This window comes from Rhinoderma darwinii, chromosome 5 (assembly GCF_050947455.1).
Source record: "Rhinoderma darwinii isolate aRhiDar2 chromosome 5, aRhiDar2.hap1, whole genome shotgun sequence".
Taxonomy (NCBI): domain Eukaryota; kingdom Metazoa; phylum Chordata; class Amphibia; order Anura; family Rhinodermatidae; genus Rhinoderma; species Rhinoderma darwinii.
In genome coordinates this window covers 322,805,823-322,813,154 of record NC_134691.1, presented here as the reverse complement: position 1 = coordinate 322,813,154, position 7,332 = coordinate 322,805,823, and positions in this window count along the sequence as shown.

The window sequence follows — 7,332 nt, the reverse complement described above, 5'->3', positions numbered from 1 at the left end:
GTGTCTAGGTGAACATGTGACCTTCCTTTGGGTGTTTTCAGGGGGCTGGGACAAAAACCGCCTGACCAATGAAATTCATCAGTTCTTTTTAACGGTCATGAAAAGCTGATTCAAAATGGATGTCAAACAGACATTAAAAATGGACAGATGGACTGCAAATAGATGCAAAACGGCGATGAAATACTGACAGTTGATCAGATTTTAACTCTTTCATGCCGACAATCTGTAGATTCACGTCCTATCCGCATATACCCCGTGCAGATAGTACGTGAATCTGCAGAACTCTGCTTCTGCCAGCATAGTGCTGGGGAGATCGCTCGGACGCTGGTGGTGTCGGTGTCCCCGGCTCCCCAGCAACCTGTTCTCTGACAGCCGAACCGATTGGTTTGGCTACAGAGAATATGATCACGATTTTTAACTGTTTCCCGACCGCCCACAGTAAATTCCCGTCGGCGCATGCTGGGCTCTGTGCAGCGCCGACGTGAATTCACAGTGGGTGTTAAAAGCGCGAGCCGGGTGTCTCAGAGTAGTGCTGACACCCGAATCGCGCTGTTAACCCCTGCCTCTGGTCCCGAGACATGATCGGGACCTGATTGGTTCAGGTCCCGATCATGTGATCGCAGGGAAAGTTTGTTGTAACAACAAACTTTCCCAGGGACCGATTGCGGGTGCTGCCGTCGGTTGCATGGCAAAACCGAAGGCCATACAACGGTCTCCGGGTCTGCCATGCACGGAAGCCTATGAGGACAGCCGCAGGCAGGTCCTCAGGCTTCCTGTCATTGTGACTCTCAGCGTCACACTGACAGCTTATAACACGTTACACTACCTAGTTAGTGTAATGTATTATAGCAGCGATCAGTGCTGCAGGTCTAACAGTAAAAAAAAGTTATATAATTCTAATATAGTTTTATAAAAGTGTAAAAACGAAAAATGCTTTTTTCCTATAAGTCTTTTAGTATAGGAAAAAAATGAAAACGTTACAGTACACATATTTGGTATCACCGAGTTTGTAACGACCCAAACTATAAAACTATAATATTATTTTTCCCGCACGGTGAACACGACCAAAAAAGTAGTGATGCTGGCATTTATTTTTTTTTTGCAATCACCCCTGCCAAAATATAGAATAAATAGTGGTCAAAAAGTTGCATGTACCCCAAAATAGTACCAATAAAAACTACAACCCATCCTGCAAAAAACAAGCCCTCCCACAGCTTTTTTGACTGAAAAATAAAAAAAGTTATGGCTCTCCGAGTATGGTGACACAAAAAATAAATAATTTTATAGAAAAGTGATTTTATTGCGTAAACGCCACAAAACATAAAGAAAACGATATACATCTGGTATCGCCGTAATTGTATCGACCCGCACGATAAAGTAAAATGTCAATTATAGCGCACGGTGAACGCTGTAAAAAAAAAAAAAAAAAAAAGGACAAAAAAACCCTGTCGAAATGTATGTTTTTTTGTCACTTTGCTTGCCAAAAAAATCGAATAAAAACTGATGTACCCTAAAATTCTACCAATGAAAACGACAGATTGTAACGGAACAAATAAGCCCTCGCACAGCTCCGGAGGAGAAAAAATAAAAAAGTTCTGGCGCTCAGAATATAGCGACAGAAATTGTGTAGAGCGTTCCAAAAGCGGATAAGATTGGGCACCATTTATCAGTGCGACGCCGGCCCCATATCTATCAATTATTATTTATTTACCCCATTATTATACCCTCTTATTATGCCCTGATGTACTCTGCCCAGCCTACATATGCCCCCACATTATACACTGAAATACCAGCAAAACTCAAAACCAAACTACTACCAAGCAACATCCGGTTTTGGCACCACAAGACCTCTTCAAACCTGACATGGTGCCTAAAATATATTCTAAAAACAAAAGGAGGCCCCAAAATCCTCTAGGTGCTCCTTTGCTTCGGAGGCCGGCGCTTCAGTCCATTAGGACACTAGGGCCACATGTGGGATATTTCTAAAAACTGCAGAATCCGGGCAATAAATATTGAGTTGCGTTTCTCGGGTAAAACCTTCTGTGGTACAGAATTATTTTTTTTATTACAAAAAAAAATAAAATTTGTAAATTTCACCTTTACTTTAATTCCTGTGAGACTCCTAAATGGTTAAAACACTTTCTGAATGCTGTTTTGAATACTTTGAGGGGTGCCGTTTTTTAAATCGGGAGATTTATGGGGTCTATCTAGTACACAAAACCCTTGAGAGCCACTTCGAAACTGAACGGGTCCTTGAAAAATAGCATTTTGAAATTTTCTTGAAAATGTGAGAAATTGCAGCTAAAGTTCTAAGCCTTGTAATGTCCTAGAAAAATTAAATAATGTTCAAAAAACAATGCAAATATAAAGTAGACATATAGGGGATGTTAATTAGCAACAATTTTGTGTAGAATTACTATTTGTTTTACAAGTAGATACATTTAAAATTTAGAAAAATCATAATTTTTGCAAATTTTCTTTACATTTTAGTGTTTTTCACAAATAAGCAATGAATTTATTGACCAAATTTTTCCACTAAAATAAAGTACAATATGTCACGAGAAAACAATCTCAGAATCGCTTGGATAGGCAAAAGCATTCCAGAGTTATTACCACATAAATTGACATGTCAGATCTGAAAACATGGGGTTGGTCCTCAAGGACTAAAATGTGCTTGGTCCTGAAAGGGTTAATGGCCATTTACAAACTGAGCCCGCTCTCAACTCCATGTGTGTCGGTTTGGATGTTAGTCGACACCTCAGGCTGGGTTCACACGACCACATTAACGTCCGTAATGGAAGGACGTATTTCAGCCAGAAGTCCCGGACCGAACTCGGTGCAGGGAGCCGGGCTCCTAGCATCATAGTTATGTACGACGCTAGGAGTCCCTGCCTCTCTGCAGGACAACTGTCCCGTACTGTAATCATGTTTTCAGTACGGGACAGTAGTTCCACGGAGAGGCAGGGACTCCTAGCATCGTACATAACTATGATGCTAGGAGCCCGGCTCCCTGCACTGTGTTCGGTCCGGGACTTCTGGCTGAAATACGTCCGTCCATTACGGACGTTAATGTGGTTGTGTCAACCCAGCCTTACTGCAACAGACGGGGTCGGAGATAACTCAGATTCCAGCTGTTTAACAACTTAATTGCCGCAGTCAATAGGACCGTGGCATCTAAGCCGTTGGCAAGAGGGGGTTCCCCCCTACGAGAGCCCATCGCCTCTTTCCCTGATTTCGAGGGTTGCCAATGGATGTCATGGCAGTCTAGGCGCCTAATGAAGGCCCCCAGGTCTGCCATCCTTCTGCTCCTATTAAGCCCTGCAAGAGGCAGGGCTTTATATGAGCCGGTAAAAAAACACAATATACTGCAATATATAAGTATTGCAATAGGTTGTGCAAGTGATCCAGCAATCCTTTGGGGACTGATTTAAAAAAAAAAAAAAAAAAAGTGATGGTTCTTTTTAATATACAAAAAATATTAAATGTCTAAAAACCCACCTTTTCCAATCTTCCCCCAAAAGTAATGTTAAAAAAAAAAGTAAACATAATTTGTATCGATGCGTCCATAAAAGTCGGAACCGTTATACTCTAACATTATTTAACCTGTACGGTGAACACCGTAAAAAAAAAAGCCAGAATTACTATTTTATTTTTTGATCACCTTGTCTCCCACAAATAAAATGATATACCGTATTTTTCGGACTATAAGACGCACCTGACCATAAGACGTACCCAGGTTTTAGACAACCGTAGTTTCACCACATTTTGAGAGCCAACATTTTTTTAAATATTTTTTTTCATCGATTGGGCGATGTGAGGGCTTATTTTTTGCGGGACGAGCTGTAGTTTTATTGCCACCATTTTTTGGTACATACGATTTTTTTGATAACTTTTTTTCTTTATTTCATATTTTAAGCACTAAGGTGACCAAAAAACTATTTTGATGTTTTACATTTTTAAACTCACCGTGCGAGTTAAATAATGGTATATTGTAATAGATCGGACTTTTACGGACGCAGCAATACCAAATTATTTTATTTTTTACATTGTGCTTGGGGTAAAATGGGAAAAGTTTTTTTTTTAACTTTTAATATTTTTTTCTTTTTTTACACATTTTATTTTTTTCCTTTACACATTTTATTAGTTCCCCTAGGGGACTTGAACCAGCGGCTACTTGGTTACATGTCGAGTACGCTGTTTGCATAACTTCCATAGTAGTGAATGGCAGTTACGGAAACAGCATAGCATGCGAGCTACGCTGATTCCGTAACTTCTGTTTAGTTCTATGGGAGTTACGGAAACAGCATTGCTCCGCGAGTAGAACGGGGTTTAGGGGGCCCCGTTCTAGAGATCGGTGCGGGTTCCAGAGGTGGGACCTGCATCTATCTGACATTTATGACATATCCTGTGGATATGTCATAAATGTCCTTTATAGAAAAACCCCTATAAATGCCGCGGTTGCTATTGACCACGGCATTTAACTAGTTAAAGGGGTTTGCCATAAAACACATTTATCCCCTATCCACAGGAAAGGGGCTACATGTGAGATCGCTGGGAGTCCCACTGCTGGGACCCCCAGCAATAAGGAGAACAGGGGAACGAAAGTCACCCAGAGCGCTACAGGACAAGCCTGGACTTCCAGGTTCTGTGTCCGGCTTATCTGTTCCGCAGCTCCATAGAGCTCAATGGACAGCCGCTCGCGCATGCGCAGAAGAATCCCATTGATCTCTATGGAGCTGCCGGACACAGAACGCGGATGTCACAGCTTCTCATGCAGCGCTCCTGGTAACGTTTGGTCCCCGTTCTCCTTATCGATCACACATGTATCTCCTATCCTGTGGATAGGGGATACATGTGTTTTATAGCACAAGCCCTTTAAACTGCCAGGAACAGCGAAATTGCTGTTCCTGGCCGTTAGAGCAGCGTGTCAGAAGCTGACACCTGCAGTGTATGGAGCGGTCATGGCGCCCGGCGAGGCCGGGTCCCTTGACTGCGGACTATAAGACGCAGGGACTTTTTAGCAAGATTTATTCAATATCAGAGACACATCCTAATCTATAGAAGTTTAATAGCCCACTATAATACCTGGTCAGCCGTATATCAAAAGGAGATACACATCCAAACCAACTTGATACTTGAAAGCAGTAGACTAGCCAAATATAAGCAAGGAGAACATCGGCTCTAATCCATCACATAAACCTCATAGCTCCCGACCGTCCCGGATCCGGTGGGACAGTCTTCTCACCGCTGTCCCACCATCTTGGGCTGTCTGAAAAATGTCCCGCTGGGCGACGCAACTCTGAGGTCGGGAAGAGGGAGGTGCCGCAGAGCAGCTGTATCAAAACAGCTAATCGCTGCTGACAGGCGCCCTGCATGCCGGATGACTGCAGCGATCCACGTCAGAAGGAGGCAGGAGGTCTTGTAGCGGCATTCTGACAGGGGTCGATGCCGGCCCGGAAGTGGACCAGTCCAGTCACCTGACCTGTCATCTGACCTCACCGGTCAGGTGACTGGACTGGTCCACTCCCGGGCCGGCACAGACCCCAGTCAGAACGTCGCCGCAAGACCTCCTGCTTTCTCCTAACGGTGAGTGACGTCAGGCAGAGCGGAGAGTGGTAGTAGTAGGCTACCTCTACCGCTCTCCGCTCTGGCGGCTGTGTGGCACTATGTACAAGGGGGAGGGTGTTTGTGTGGCACTATGTACATGGGGGGAGGGGGGGTTGAGTGGCACTATATACAAGGGGGAGGGGGGTTGTGTGGCGCTATGTACAAGAGGGGGCTGTGTATGGAGCTATCTACAGGGGGCTGTGTGTGTCGCTATTTACAAAGCGGGCTGTGTGTCGCTATTTACAAAGCGGGCTGTGTGTGGCGCTATCTACAAGGGGGCTGTGTGTGGCGCTATCTGCAGGGGGGCTGTGTGTGGCGCTATCTGCAGGGGGGTTGTGTGTGGCGCTATCTGCAGGGGGGCTGTGTGTGGCGCTATCTATAGGATGGCCGTGTGTGGCGCTATTTACAAGGGGGGACGTGTGTGGCGCTATCTACAAGGGGGCTGTGTGTGGCGCTATCTACAAGGGGGGCTGTGTGTGGCGCTATCTGCAGGGGGGTTGTGTATGGCGCTATCTGCAGGAGGGCTGTGTATGGCGCTATCTATAGGATGGCCGTGTGTGGCGCTATTTACAAGGGGGGACGTGTGTGGCGCTATCTACATGGGGGCTGTGTGTGGAGCTATCTACAGGGGGGCCGTGTTTGGCGCTATCTACAGGGGGCTGTGTCTGGCGCTATCGACACACAGCCCCCCCCCCCTTGTAAATATTACTAACTTTTTTTTTTGTTTTGCAGGTTCCACTGGACTGTTTGGACTACGTTGTAGATTCGTTGGACTACTGCGATGATCTACCTTTTTAAAAAAAAAAAAAAAAAATGGTGAAAGAGGGTTGTGTGGGGGAGTTCTAATTTCAATAAAAAAGTATTTTCTTATGACTGTTTTTTTAATACTTTATGAGCACCTTGGTAATGGCAGTAGTCTGATTGACCATGTCCATTACTAAGGGGGGGGGCTTAGTGTGAGCCAGTAAAACGGCTGCAACTAACCCCCCATTATTACCCCAGTACCCACCGCCACCAGGGGTGTTGGGAAGAACCGGGTACGATCCAGTACTCGACCATCTGTAGTGATGGGCGGGCACTAAGTGGCAGCAGGCTGGTATTAGGCTGTGGCCCTTCCCACCCTTGTAATGCTAGACTGCTGTTATGTTGTATCTGGCTGGTTATGAATAAAGTTGCGTCCACCCCATTTTCATAACCAGCCCGATACAACATAGCAGCAGCAGGCTAGCATTACCAGGGTGGGAAGGGTCACTGTAACATATATTCACAGATTGCGGTCATATTGCGTTTTGATTTTTTTTGCTGAGATATTCGCAAAACCATGGCAAATGACATGGTTATAAAGCAATTTTACAAAAACCATTGCAAAAAACATGATTTGACCTCGACGTGTGAAGAGACCCTTGTAGTTCATGTGTGTAGGGTAGGGGGGCTTTGCTGTAGATGTTATGCAAAGGAAAAGTTTAGTTATAGTTTTTGTGCGGAGGAGGGTATATTCACATGTACTGATTGAGGTGCAGTTAAAAAAAAATGCATCAAAACCGCGCAGTCAACTGCGCTATTGATTCCGTCAAAACAACGGAAACCTTATAGAACGGAGACAAACGGAAACCATTTGCAACGCATGCATTAATCAATGGTAATGCAAATGGAAAGCGATGGTTTCCGTTTGTTTCAGTTTGGTTTCCATTCATGGGTTCCCCTGACGGAAAAGTCAGATGGAAC